The following is a 14,907-nucleotide window of genomic DNA, read 5'->3' as shown; positions in this document are numbered from 1 at the left end:
CTGAGCCAATATAATAAAAATGACAATTCTACCTAAATTAATTTACTTATTTGGTGCCATACCAATTAAACTATCAGATAATATTTTGTAGAGCTAGAAAAAACAATATCAAAATTAATCTGGAAGAACAAAAAGATCCAGAATATCAAGGGAACTAATGAAAAGAAATGCTTGGGAAGGTGGCCTAGTTCTGCCAGATCTCAAATTGTATTACAAAACAGCAGTTATCAAAACCATTTGATACTGGCTAAGAAACAGAAGGGTAGACCAGTGGAATATGTTGGGTACTCAAGGCACAGCAGTCAATGAATATAGCAATCTACTGCTTGATAAACGTAAGGACTCCAGCTTCTGGGATAAGAACTCGCTGTTCAACAAAAATTGCTGGGAAAATTGGATAACAGTGTGGCACAAACTAGGCATGGACCAATGCCTGACACCATACACAAGAATAAAGTCCAAATGGGTGCATGAACTAGGTATAAAGATTGATACTATAAACAAATTAGTCGAGCATGGAATAGTGTATTTATCAGATTTATGGAGAAAGGAAGAATTTTTGATTAAACAAGAGATAGAAAATATTATGATGTGCAAAAAGATAATTTTGATTACATTAAATTGAAAATTTTTGCACAACCAAACCAAATGCAACCAAGATTAGGAGAAAAGTAGAAAACTGGGAAAGAATTTTTGCAACTAGTATCTGTGATAAAGGCCTCATTTCTAAAATATATAGAAAATGAGTCAAATGTGCAAGAATACAAGTCACTCTCCAACTGATAAATGGTCAAAGATATGAACAGGCAGTTTTCAGAGGAAGAAATTAAAGATATCTATAGTCATATGAAAAGTGCTCTATATCACTATGGATTAGAGAGATGCAAATCAAAACAACTCTGAGATACCACATCACACCTACCAGATGGACTAACATGACAAAACAGGATGATGATAAATGTTGGAGAAGATGTGGGAGAATTGGAGCACTAATTCATTGTTGGTGGAGCTGTGAGCTCATCCAACCATTCTGGAGAGCAATTTGGAACTATGCCCAAAGGGCTACAAAAATGTTCATACCCTTTGACCCAGCAATATTGCTTCTAGGACTGTATCCCAAGAGATCATAAAAATGGGAAAGGGTCCCACGTGTACAAAAACATTTACAGCAGCTCTCTTTGTGGTGGTCAAAAACTCGAAATCAAGGGGATGCCCATCAACTGGGGAATGGCTGAATAAATTATGGTATATAAATGTAATGGAATACTACTGCACTAGAAGAAATGATGAACAGGAAGACTTCAGAGAGGCCTAGAAAGACTTACATGAACTGATGCTGAGCAAAAGGAGCAGAACCAAGAGAACTTTGTACACAGCAACAATCACAGTGTGCAAGAATTTTTTCTGGTAGACTTAGTATTTCATTGCAATGCAAGGACTTAAAAAATTCCCAATGGTCTCTTAAGGCAAAATGCCTTCCACATCCAGAGAAACAACTGTGGGATTTGATCACAGAATGCAGCAAATTTTTTTCTTTTGTATTATGTTTTGGTTTGTTTTCTGATGTCTACCATTCATTTTAATTCTTCTATGCAACATGACTACAGTGAAAATGTACTCAATAGGAATGTATGTTGAGAGCCTATATAAAATTGCATGCTGTCTCAGGGAGGAAGGGAGGAGGAAGGGGGAAAGAGTGGGAAGGAGGGGAACAAAATCCAAGTTACATGGAAGTGATTGTAGAACACTGAAAACAAATAAAATAAAATAAAATAAAAGAATTTTTGCCTGCAAAAAATGCTCTAAATCACTATTGATTAGAGAGATGCAAAACAAAACAACTATGAGGTACCACGTTGTAAGGGGTGCTGACCGCCACACCATCTGGGACGCCACACTGACAGATATCAGGTAAACTGAGTCCGGAGCAGGGAAGGGTGAACAAGATGGCACTGGAAGGGATGGCCCCACCCCTGGTTTGTTGTTGTCACTATAGTTCCAGCTTGTGTTCATTTCTATAGTTTCGAGTTTGTTTATGTGTGTTACCATGGTTCACTGGGCTAGCTGGCAAAGGCTATATAATCAGAGTGCTTGCTTGAATAAATCGGAGTTGCTTCACTGACCTGCTCTCCCACCTCATTCTTTTACTCGCGAGCTCCACAGGAGGACAAGCAGCCTACTGGTCAGGCATAAGACTTGCTCCTCTCGGTAAGCTATGCCATCACCATAGCAACTTGGTGCCCACCAACGTGTGGCCATAGCAACTTGGTGCCCAACGTGGAGCCACAAGCAGGGGGAAGGAGTAGGAAGCTCAGCCAAGGGAAATTAGGTCCCTTAGGAAACTCAGCCGAAGGAGTCAGGTCCCTCAGGAATCTCAGCTGAGGGAATCAGGTCCCTCAGTACCCCCTGAGTGAGTCAGGCTCTCCAGAAGCCTAGACAGTGTACAGGAGCTATCAGGACAGGGTCAAAGGCCAATACCTGAGCGCAACAGGAAACGGTAGCCTGTCTGCCTCACCGAGTCCTCCAGAAAGAGGATCTGAGAAGCGGACGCAGGAGAAGACATGCACATTCAGCTCAGTGAGATGAGGTGTAACCATGAGTAAGATTGAAATGGGGCAAAGCTCACAAAAGTTGAGTCAGGGTCATTACACTTTCTTTCTATATAACATGCTGAAGAATGTGTTCATAGAAGATGGTGGCAAGGCAGTGCAAATGAGAACATTCCTCACATCCTCACAGACAGCCCCATCAGAGTCAGAGAGTACTACAAGGGACAATAGCCCAGAAAGGCAGCCAACACTCATATATCTAAACTTAGAAGAGAGATGGAAGAACAGACAGATGGTGCAGAATTTGCAGGACAACGTTAAAGAGCTAACTGATAAATTGAGAAACCTACTGAAGAAAGACAAAAGACACCTCAGAGATAAGGCTTTGAAACTCCCAGGTGAAAAGGAGGAGACTAGGCTCCGCTGGACTTTGTTCCAGAGTCTCCCTCACTTCCACTTAAAGTTTCACAACTTTTTCTTTCAAAAACATTTTTAAGGAGTGGCCACAGATGTGAAATTTTCTTGAGTAAAAGTTAGAACCATCAAGGTTTTTATTTTACTCCATAATCCAGAAATGGTGTTAGAGAAAGCAATTTATAATCTGAATTTTGTTGAAACTAAAAGATGTTGGAAAAGTTATGTTATTTAGAAAACCAGGTATTTTCACCTTTGCCTGTTATTAATGCTAAACCTAAAATTGTTAATGGATTACTATGTGTGGAAAGAAATGAATGGAGTAATAATTTATTTAGACTGGTTCTGCCCATTCAGAACAGTCCTCCTGTATGTTTGGGGTTGGCAGGCATGGGATACATGCCAACGCTCCTTTCATGTGGACACGGTCATCAGTCCTAAGAAAATTGTTTGGCTTGTATAATTCATAAATAATGATGTGACTTGCTCAAAAGTTGTAACAATTGACTTTTGTATCAGGACAAGTTTTAAATTTGAGAAGGAAGGATCTTAAATGAAATCTCTTATGTATGTGAGTCCTGTTAATCTTCATTGCTTATTTCAACTCCATGGGAATACAAATAACTGTATTGGGCTTTAAGTTGGGATTAGTGAAATTTGCTGTTTAAGGTAAAAGCATTTGGGACCCTGTGAGGCAGGGTCAGCTCTACGTCCAGTCTCAGTAGGAAGCAGTTTCAGAAGCTGAGACCTTCATCCCTTATCCCAAAATATGCTGGGTCCCATCTGCTTAAAGGGAGACAGGGCTTCCCATAATGCTATGGGGAAGAGACCTGCTTACACAATTAGGGGTAAGATTAACATCAAATTTTTGAATGGGTCCATTGATGACAGCGCCGTGAGAATTCCACCACCAAAAATACAACGGATCTCAGAAGAGCCCATCTGGGTGGATCAATGGACCCTAAAATATGAAAATCTCATGGCCCTGAAAGACCTAGTACAAGAGCAGTTTGAGTTAGGACACATTAAGGAATCCTTTAGTCCTTGGAACTCTCCTGTATTTGTCATAAAAAAGAAATCTGGAAAATACAGAATGTTGACTGATTTGAGAAAGATCAATGACATCATGCAGCCGATGGGTGCTTTGCAGCCAGGTTTTTCATCACTCAATGTAATTCCCAGCAGTTATAAACTCTGGGTGATTGACATCAAGGATTGTTTTTACAGTATTGCTGTTCATACTGAGGATAAGGAAAGGTTTGCATTCTCTGTACCCAGTGTCAATCTACAGGAGCTATACCATCATTACCAATGGAAGGTACTACCCCAAGGAATGAAAAACAGTTCCACAATTTGTCAGTGGTATGTAGACAAGACATTACACCCAGTCAGGAAAAGATTTCCCCAGGTGTTGATACTCCATTATATGGATGATATCTTAGGAGCTCATGATAACATTGAAATCTTAGAAATGACATTACAAATGATAGAGAGAGAATTCCTCAAACAGGGCTTAAAAATAGCATCTGATAAGATACAGAAAGACCTGCCTATACACTACTTAGGACACACCATATTAGAACATCAAATCCATATTAAATCACCTGTAATAGATGTGTCTAAAATCAAGACTCTCAATCATATGCAAAAGGTGATAGGAAAGCTTCAGTGAATCAGACCACAATTAGGAATACCTACAGGTGAATTACATGCATTGTATGACATGCTGAAAGGAGATCCTGACTTAAATTCACCACAAGAATGGACTCCTCAAGCGTTGGAGTGCATCTCCAAAATTCAAACAAAAATCGTAGAGGCTAGCACTAGGAGATATGTACCAATAGAAAATATGTATATCTCTATCCTTTTCACTGTAGAACTTCCCACAGGATGCCTTCACCAAGAGGAAGGGGTATTAGAGTGGATACATTTGAAGAGAGTATACAATAGGTCTTGCGTCCCTTACTGTGTACTTGTTGCACAAGTGGTTAAAAGGCAATTCAGAGAGTGAGGAAAGTGATAGGAAGAGATCCTGATGCCATCTACTGTAGATACACTAAAGAACAAGTAGAGAAATGCTACAGAATACCCAGAATAGCAAGTCATTATTAATCAAAACTTCAAAACAGGGAACATAAATAAGGCTTTAAGCATATATCAGGAAACACCATGGACATGGGCTGAGAAACACCATGACACTCTGGTCATAGGAAAGAATGTATTTACTGATGCTACAAAATTAAATAGAGCAGCCACATATGTATACCAAGATAAGTGGTTGCAGGTATATGATACGCCATTCTCATCCTCCCAAAAGAATGGACTATTTGCGGTCTGGAAGGCTTTAGAAATTGATGAGCCTATCGATGTCATTACTGACAGTAGATATGTAGCCACACTTATACCAGACCTAGAGACTGCCTGCATATCAACTCAATTAAAAATTGGACCGTTGCTAGCGGAAGTCCAAAACATCATAAGAGGACATATGTTCCCATTCCACATTTTACATATAAGATCACACTCCAATCTACCAGGGCCTCTAGCAGAAGGAAATGAGGTTGTGGATCGAGTAGTGTCAGGAGGTGTATACCTAGAAACCACTGAGGAAGCTCAGCAGGCTCACAATAAGTTTCATATATCAGCAAAATCATTAAGACATTTATTTAAACTTACTAAGAAAGAGGCCCAAAAGATTGTAAAATCATGCACAGCATGCATTCCTTTCCAGCCACCAATGCCATGCAGAGTGTACAATCCTAAGGGATCACATCCTAATGATATCTGGCAAATGGATGTGACTCACGTAGCTTCACTTGGGAGGCTTAAATATGTCCATGTGTCTATAGACACTTTCTCTGGTTTCATCATGGCTACTCTACACACCAGAGAGGCAGTTAAGGACGTATGTAGTCATATGCTTCAATGTTTTGCCGCCCATGGCATCCCACCACTATTAAAGGCTGATAATGGCCCAGCATACACTGCCTCGGCCTTCCAAAAATTTCTCTCAGAATTCGGAATCTCTCATGTGACTGGGATCCCCTATAACCCCACAGGACAAGCCATAGTAGAACATGCGAACAGCACCATAAAACAATATGTCCAAAAACAAAAAGGGGGAGCTTTGGGACCCAGGTCCACGGCACATGATCAATTAAAATTGGCACTTTACACAATCAATTTTTAAAATTTGATGAGCACAGTCTTATGCCTGCCATGAAACACATGGTCAGATCAGGCAGACCACCAGATGATTTTAAGAAAAAATTGGAACGGACTCGTCTGGCCATGGGACAGACAGCCATGTGGTGAGATCAGGAAGGGCAATGGCATGGACCACATACCATACTAACTTGGGGCAAGGGTTATGCTTGTATCTTTACAGGAGACAAGGAGATCTGGGTACCAGTGAAAAGACTACGGGTCATACAGCACCAGGAAGAAATCACAGGGATTCTGCCAGAGAAAGAACAAGAAACTACAACACCTGAGCCATGAAATTAGTCAACTGCATCTTACTGCTTCTAACAGTGAGCCAGGCCGAGGACCAGTATTGGACCTTTGGACGTTAGGAGACATTTCAACTTTACAGGACTGGTGAAGGGCTATCCTTGGTGTTTGTACAAATAATGTATCAGTGGTATTTAGGGAACAATTGAAGATGGATCACGAGTTCTACCAGGCCATTCTAATGTTAAGAAATGATGTAATAGCTATTGGAGATGTACTGCAGGCCATAGAAACACAATTGGCTTTAAGATGTGATTACAGATATCATCATTTTTGCATGATGAACAAATTATACAATGATATTGAATTTAATTGGGAAGAAATAAGAGCTCAGTTACATGGTTTAACACTCACCAACGTTTCAAGTGAAATGAAACTGTTGGAAAAATTGGCATTGGATATAAATACTCAAGGGACAAAAAAGTTAATACCTGAAAATTTTGTTTCAGACATGATGCAACTTTTTGGTCATTCCACCTCATTGTTTAATTGGCTAGGTCCATTGTTGTCAGGAGGTATTGTTATCCTGATTGTTATATGTCTCATACCAGCATGTCTCAAATGTGCCCTACGAACTGTAAAAGATACAATGAAGATGCTTACTGAAAATCAGTTCAGGCTCAGAGATGTACAAACCCGTGAAGGTCATCGGGTCTAAATCAAAAAGGGGGAGTTGTAAGGGGCGCTGACCGCCACACCATCTGGGATGCCACACTGACAGACATCAGGTAAACTGAGTCCGGAGCAGGGAAGGGTGAACAAGATGGCACTGGAAGGGATGGCCCCACCCCTGGTTTGTTGTTGTCACTATAGTTCCAGCTTGTGTTCATTTCTATAGTTTCGAGTTTGTTTATGTGTGTTACCATGGTTCACTGGGCTAGCTGGCAAAGACTATATAATCAGAGTGCTTGCTTGAATAAATCGGAGTTGCTTCACTGACCTGCTCTCCCTCCTCATTCTTTTACTCGCGAGCTCCACAGGAGGACAAGCAGCCTACTGGTCAGGCATAAGACTTGCTCCTCTTGGTAAGCTATACCATCACCATAGCAACTTGGCACCCACCAACGTGGGGCCATAGCACCACAACACATCTATCAGATTGGCTATCATGACAAAACAGGAAATGGTAAACGTTGGAGAAGATGTGGGAGAGCTGGAACACTAATTCTTTGCTGGTGGAGCTGTGAGATGATACAACTATTCTGGAGAGCAAGTTAAAATTATGCCCAAAGGGCTATAGAAATGTGCATACCCGTTGACCCAGTAAATAATGCCTGTAGGCCTGTATCCCAAAGATATCAAAAAAATGGGAAAAGGACCCAAATGTACAAAAATATTGATAGCAGCTCTTTTTGTCGTGGCCAAGAACCAGAAATCAAAGGAATTCCCATCATTTGGGAATGGACTTTAATGAACTGGTGTTGAGTGAAGTAAGCAGGAGGACATTGTACACAGTAAAAGTCACAGTATGCAAGGACTGTTTTTTATAAACTTAGCTCTTCACAGCCATGAAGGACCTAAAACATTTCCAAAGGACTCATGATGCAAAATGTCTTCCACATCCAGAGAAAGAACTATGGAGTCAAAATGCAGAATGAAGCAGACTATTTTTTCTTTTGTTATGGTTGGTTTTGTTTAGTCTTACTCATGCTTTCTCCCATTCATTTTAATTCTTCTATGCAACTTGACTAATGTGAAAATGTGTTTAATAAGAATGTGTGTGCAGAGCCCATATAAGATTGCATGCCATCTTGGGGAGGTGAGGGGAGGGAATTTAAAACTTATGGAAGTAATTATTGAAAATAGAAAGCAAATAAATAAATTTGGGGAAAAAATTAAAAGAGAATGAAAAACAAACAACAACAAAAGAATTATATTCTTCAGTAAACTTTTGTACTTTCTTTGCCATCTGGCCAATTCTACTCTTTAAGTTCTTCCCTGCATTGGATTTTTGAGCCTCTTCTACATTTGGTTTATTGCCTTTTTTTCTTCAGTTTTTTTATACTTCCTTTACCAAGCTTTTGACTTTTTCATGATTTTATTGTATCACTCTCGTTTCTCTTTCCAATTTTTCTTCTACTTCTCTTACTTGATTTTTAAAATCCTTTTTGAGCTCTTCTATAGCCTAGGGACAATTCATATTTTTCTTGGAGACTTTGGATGTAGGAGTTTTGACTTTGTTTTCTTCTGAGTTTGTTTTTTTGATCTTTCCTGCCACCATAGCAACTTCCTATAGTCAGGATCTTTTTCTGCTGTTTGCTTATTTTCCAGCTTATTTCTTGACTTTTAACTTTATGCTAAAGTGGGGCTCTGCTTCTGGAGTGGAGGAGGCACTGTCTCAAGCTTCAGGTTTTTCATGCAGCTGTTTTCAGAGGTAATTCTGGGGACCTGTAAGTTTTCATCTCTTCCAAAGTGGTATGATCTGGAGAGAGGTGTGTTTACTACTCTCCTACATTGTGTACTGGTCTATAAGCACTCTTTTCCACCCTGAAACTATGACTAGGATCCTCACTCCCCTGCTGTTGTAAACTCTAGTGAACTTAGTACTAGTGCTCCTTACCCTGGGACTGAGACTCTGAGCTGCTACTGAGATTCAAGTATACACAGTGCAACAGAGTCCTGCCCCTGAAGCCAGCAAAGAGACCCCTATAAAATCTACTCCTGATGAGCTGTCCAACTCTCTTACCATTTGTGGGCTGAGAGATCTGGAATTCGGCTGTAATATTCCTGCAAGTTTTCATTTTGGAATCCACTGCTTCCACTGATTCAGTTGCTCCTGAGGCCTGCTCCCAGTTTGCTGAGATCTGGTCTTCACTGACACAGTTGATGCTGGACTCCACTTCACTCTCATCCTGGTCCAATAAACCTTTCCTGCTGACCCTCTAAGTTGTCTTGGGCCGGAAAATTGTTTCACTTATTTCACTTTACCTTTTTGTGAGTTCTGCTGCTCTAGAATTTGTTTAAAGTCATTGTTTAAAGGTATTTGGAGGGAGTGGTGGCAGTACTCAGACAAGTCCCTGCCTTTACTCTGCCATCATGGCTCTGCCCCTACCTACAGCATTTTCAGATAGTACTTCCTTTGAGCAGCTCATGACATTTCTCTTGAAAAGTAGATTCCTTACTTAGCAGTAATTCAAAATATCTAAACCTAGATCCAAAACTCAGAACAAATCCAATTACAGTCAAGAGATTTCACCTCACACAGCAAGTTTCACCAATTACAGCTTAGGACAAGCTGTAATTGCTTTTCATGTTGCAATACAGTTAATTAAAAATAAATTGCAATATATAAAAATATTTATGTTCAATAGTTATTAAGTATATACAAGATCTTTCCCAAAAGTGTTGATTCAGCATTTTTCTTCTCTAGTTTAAACACATTGTGGTGTAAAAATCAATCAGTAGACAAGGCTCTCATTAACCACATACGTTCTTTTTTTTCTCTTGAAATTTATTTGTTTTCAATTTTCAAAAATCACTTCCATAAGTTTTAAATTCCCTCCCCTCACCTCCCCAAGATGACATACAGTCTTATATGGGCTCTACATGTACATTCTTATTAAACACATTTTCACATTAGTCATGTTGCATAGAAGAACTAAAACTCATGGGAGAAAGCATGAGTAAAACTAAACAATCACAGAGGAGAAAATAATCTGCTTCGTTCTGCATTCTGCCTCCACTGTTCTTTCTCTGGATGTGGATGGCATTTTGCATCAAGAGTCCTTTGGAAATGTTTTAGGTCTTTGCATTGCAATAAGGGACTAAGTCTATCAAAAACAGTCCTCACATTCTGTGGCTGTTACTGTGTGTAATGTTCTACTGATTTTGCTCGTTTCATTTAGCTTCAGTTCATCTAAGTCTATCCAGGTATTTCTGAAATCTGCCTGTTCATCATTTCTTATAGCACAATAGTATCCCGTGATATTTATATACTGCAGTTTGCTCAATCATTCCCCAATTGATGGGCATTTCCTCTATTTCCAATTCTTGGGCACTACAAAAAGAGTTGCTATACATATTTTTGTACATGTGAGACCTTTTCCTATTTTTATCTCTAAATGATACCTCAAATTCTGAATTTCATAGCATTCAGAAAAAAGAAGAGCTAATCATCTAATCATTCAATTACATCACCTTTAGAAAACATTTTTTTCAAATTAACAACATTTCTTATACCATAGTTTCTCAAAATCTCAATGCCAAAAAAAGCACCATTAAGTGCATAATACTATTCCACTACATTCATATACCACAACTTGTTCAGCCATTCTCCAACATATGAGCATCCCCTTGATTTCCCAGTTTTTGGCCACCACAAAGAGAGCTGCTATAAATATTTTTGTATATGTGGGACCCTTTCCCATTTTTATGATCTCTTTGGGATACAATCCTAGAAGCAGTGTTGCTGGGGCAAAGAGTATGCACATTTTTATAGCCCTTTAGGCATAATTTTAAATTGCTCTCCAGAATTGTTGGATCAGCTTAGTACTCCACCAACAATGAATTAGTGTTCCAACTCTCCCACATCTTCTCCAACATTTAACATTTTCCTGTTTTGTTACATTAGCCAATCTGATAGGTGTGATGAACTACATACATTCCTGAAGTTTATTCTTTCACAGAACTGATAAGATTGTATGACCTTGTCAAGGCTGAAGATCCACAAAATACTTGCCAGATAATGAGAATTTTCAAGATGTTTTGGACTTTTCCCAAACCCAAAGATCATTATTATTCGTCTTAAAGCAAGATATACTCAATTAAATACTTAAAACAGGTTTTTAAAAATTTTAATGACAAATATCTCTAAGTGATACCTCAAATTCAGAATTACACAGCATTCAGAAAAAAGAAAAGCTAAGCATCTAAACATTCAATTACATCACCCTATAGAAAACATTTTTTTTTCAAATTAACGTTTCTTATACTATAGTTTCTCAACATCACAATGCCAAAAAACCCACAATCAGGTGCATAACAATAACATAAAACAAAATTATGAACTTAAAACACAAAACATGAATTTAAAATTACTGCTAGGTAAATGGCATCAATTCAGTGGATTGAATTTTTAAATTAGCTTATCTAGATGATCATTCCATCCATTTACCAATTTTGGTACTCTATATTAGTCGCATTCAGAGACCAGTATAAGTAATTAAGATTAAATTGCTCTTATAGCTACAAGTATGGCATCAGTAGTTGTCCATTCAGAACACAGATCGATCATGCTACAAATAATAATTTTTCTAATTAATTTATCAAAATCCAAGAATTCCAAATTCTAAATTGCTTGTTTTTAATTTTTTCCTTTTTTCTCTTAGACCAATACTAAAACTTAACTATATAATGAGAAAAGAAAAAGAAACATTAGAAACTTTAATATAAAATAAGAAAAGAAAAAAACATGCCATACACAGCAGAACATAGGAGAGGATTCAAAATCTATAGCAATAACTTATCATTTCAGGAAAATCTATATATTATATTAAATACTGTGCATAAAATTGAAAGTTGTCCATCTTTTCTATACTTCCTTGTAGGTTTCTTTTGTTCTCTGCTGTACACTTTTTTCTTTACTCTTTTTTCCCTTCTCTCCCCTTACCCACCACCCCAAGGCTACAATTGAGCATGGACATATATACACATGCACATATATGTATATATACATATGTGTGTATTGATATATACATATATGTATACATATATGTACATACATACATATACAAACATATACTTTCCCTAAAATATTCTACTCTTAATCTTTTTTTTATGTTTTTGTGCATATCTCTTTTTTCCTATTTGCCCTAACTTCTCTACTTAATTTCTACCTCCTACCTTGCCCTCCTACTACTTATCTTACCCCTACTCCAGCAATTTTTCCCTTATCCTCTCATTCAGCTAAATCTAAACACCATTCTATACCCCCTTCTAATCCATTCCTTCACCCTCCCCTCTAAAGATCCCATTTTTGTCCTACCCCCCGTCACCTTAGAGTTTTATTTCCTTTTTAAATTTAAAAACTTTAATGCTCTTCTAGATGTATGTGTACTTTCCCTTCTTAAACCCATTCCTGATGAAAGTAGTTTGCCAGAACTAACAGTCTCCCTCCCCCTGTCTAATTTTTCTGTATTGGTTTGTGCTCTTGCAACTCATTTGTTTAGGAAAATTACTCTTTCAGCTGTTCTTGAACAGTTTTACTTTTTAAAGTAGTATCGTATGCAATTCTATCCCAATCTTTCTTATCAGTTACCTAATTACTAATAATAATCTTAGACATAGGTTTTACATTTTCCATACATAAAAGGTAAACATTTGATCTTTATTGATGCCCTTGTAATTGGTCATTGGAATGTATTTTATATTTCTCTTGACTCTTGAATGTCAAATCTTCTATTGAGTTCAGGACTTTTTTTCCCTGAAAGTCTGACAATTGATCAAATGTCCATTTTTTTTCCCATTCAAAATTATGCCTAGGGACTCTCTAGCCCTAGCCTGGAGAGCTCTTTTCTTAGGGGGAGTCTCTCCCTTCATATCTCTGAATTTCTCTCCTTGTGTCTTATCCCTTTTGGAGGGTTTCTCGCTTTGACTCTGGCTCATTCCATCTCAATTCTTTCTCATGTCTCTGACTCACCCTAGGACTCTGAATCTCAATCCCTGTTTCTAGTGCCTCCCCCTCTACTGACCAATCCCTACTTTGTATGTAGCTTCCAAGGCCCCTCTCCTTCCTCTTCCTCCCTGGGTCTCTCGGTCTGTGTCAGTGCTAGATCCTTTCCCATCCTCAGATCTTTTTCCTGAGGAAAGTTCTCTACTGTCTTCTCTTTTCTTCTCCTTCCTGATTGCTTGGAGGTGGGTGGTTTATAACAACCCTGACTAGCCACTTCCACCATTCCTTCAGTCTGGACCCCTGGGTCCCTGGTCCTGGGAGCATGATGTTCTCTTACCTCAAGTCACCCCTACCTCATTACTCAGTCAAAGAATGCTTTGAAGATTCTACATGATAGCACTACTGCTGGCTACTCAGGCACACAGAGGAAGCAATGCCAAGAGCGAACCACATTCACTCAGGTTCAACTTGACATCCTGGAAGGCCTTTTTGCCAAGACCTGATACCCTGATATTTTCATGTGAGAGGATGTGGCAGGCAAAATCAACCTACCAGAATCCCAAGTCCAGGTATGGTTTAAGAACCACCAGGCAAAGTGTTGCCAGCAGCAACAGCAGCAGTCCCAGCCAGCAGGTGGGGGTACATCCAAGGCCTGATGGACCAAGAAGGGTGTCTCTTCACACTGAGGTGTAGCAGAGCCTAGACCAGAACCACCAGGCCCCTACAGCCCAGTGCCCACTCCCTCAGCCACTCCTCTTTCTACATCAGTATCCATCTGGAGTCCTGCTCTCTCTACATTGCCAGACCCCCTGGCAGCAATGGGGGTTGCTGGGGTAGGGTTCATCCATCTGCACCCAGAGGGGGCCCAGGGCTTCTGTCACTGCCTCCTCTTCTTATGCACTGGCCTATGCTCCAGCCCCAGCAGCTTTCAGTGCCTCTTCCTCATCCTATGGGAGTTCCAGCTCTTTTTGGAGGGGGTTCTAGACTGCAGCCTCTACCTCTCACCCATGGGGCCCTAGCTGGGCAGGCCTGGTTCTTCCTTCAACCCCCTTCCTGCTCCTGGTATGAGGTCCCACTTGGGTCAGTCTCCAGCCTCCTTATCTAATCAGAGTTATGAGACTGGAGGCCTGGGCTTCAGCTCTGTGGACTGCCTGGATTACAAAGACCCCAGAAGCAACTGGAAACTCAATTTTAGCATGACAGAGGATTGCTTGGATTACAAGAATCAGAACTCATGGAAATTCCAGGTATTATAGATGAGGGAAGGGAGAACTAGATCTTCCTTCCCTTCTCAAGCATGCTGAACCTTATAACATTCCTTCTCTCTGAGCCAGGAGAACAGGTGGTTTGTGGGAAGAAATCATCTCAGTTTGGATCCAGGATCTTGGTTGCCCATTTATCACCTTTGTAACCTTAAACAATTCTGCTTTCTGGGTCTCCAATCCTGTAATTTTTGGGGTGCAGCTAGATGATCCCCAGGGCCATTACTAGCAATTTATAATGGAAGGAAAAGATCTGTCTGGTTGTGGCTGGAGACAAGGATTTCAGTTTTGAATCTTGGCTCATTGTACTCTTGGACATCCTACCATGCTGTCATTTAGAAGAATGAAAATTCAAAAATAATGGTCTAACCTCAAAAGGACGTGGATGATCAACCAAACCTTCCCACTCATTGTCCAATTAGGGAGACCATGTGGAAACTATTAGATATAAACAAACATTAGAGAGGATAAGTAGGGATTGGTCAGTAGAGGGGGAGGCACTAGAAACAGGGATTGAGAAAGCTTCTTGTAGAAAGCAGGGTCTTAGGTAGTGAAGGAA

General features: G+C 39.6%; 1 pseudogene; it reads left to right on the top strand.

Moving 5' to 3' along the window:
- Nucleotides 1–13,408: 13,408 nt before the first annotated feature.
- LOC140523946 (homeobox protein otx5 pseudogene) lies at nucleotides 13,409–14,342 on the top strand (annotated as a pseudogene).
- Nucleotides 14,343–14,907: the final 565 nt, after the last annotated feature.

This window comes from Notamacropus eugenii, chromosome 2, assembly GCF_028372415.1.
Source record: "Notamacropus eugenii isolate mMacEug1 chromosome 2, mMacEug1.pri_v2, whole genome shotgun sequence".
In the NCBI taxonomy this organism is placed as follows: domain Eukaryota; kingdom Metazoa; phylum Chordata; class Mammalia; order Diprotodontia; family Macropodidae; genus Notamacropus; species Notamacropus eugenii.
Note: the sequence above shows the minus strand (reverse complement) of the source record. Positions and strands in the feature narration are given on the sequence as shown.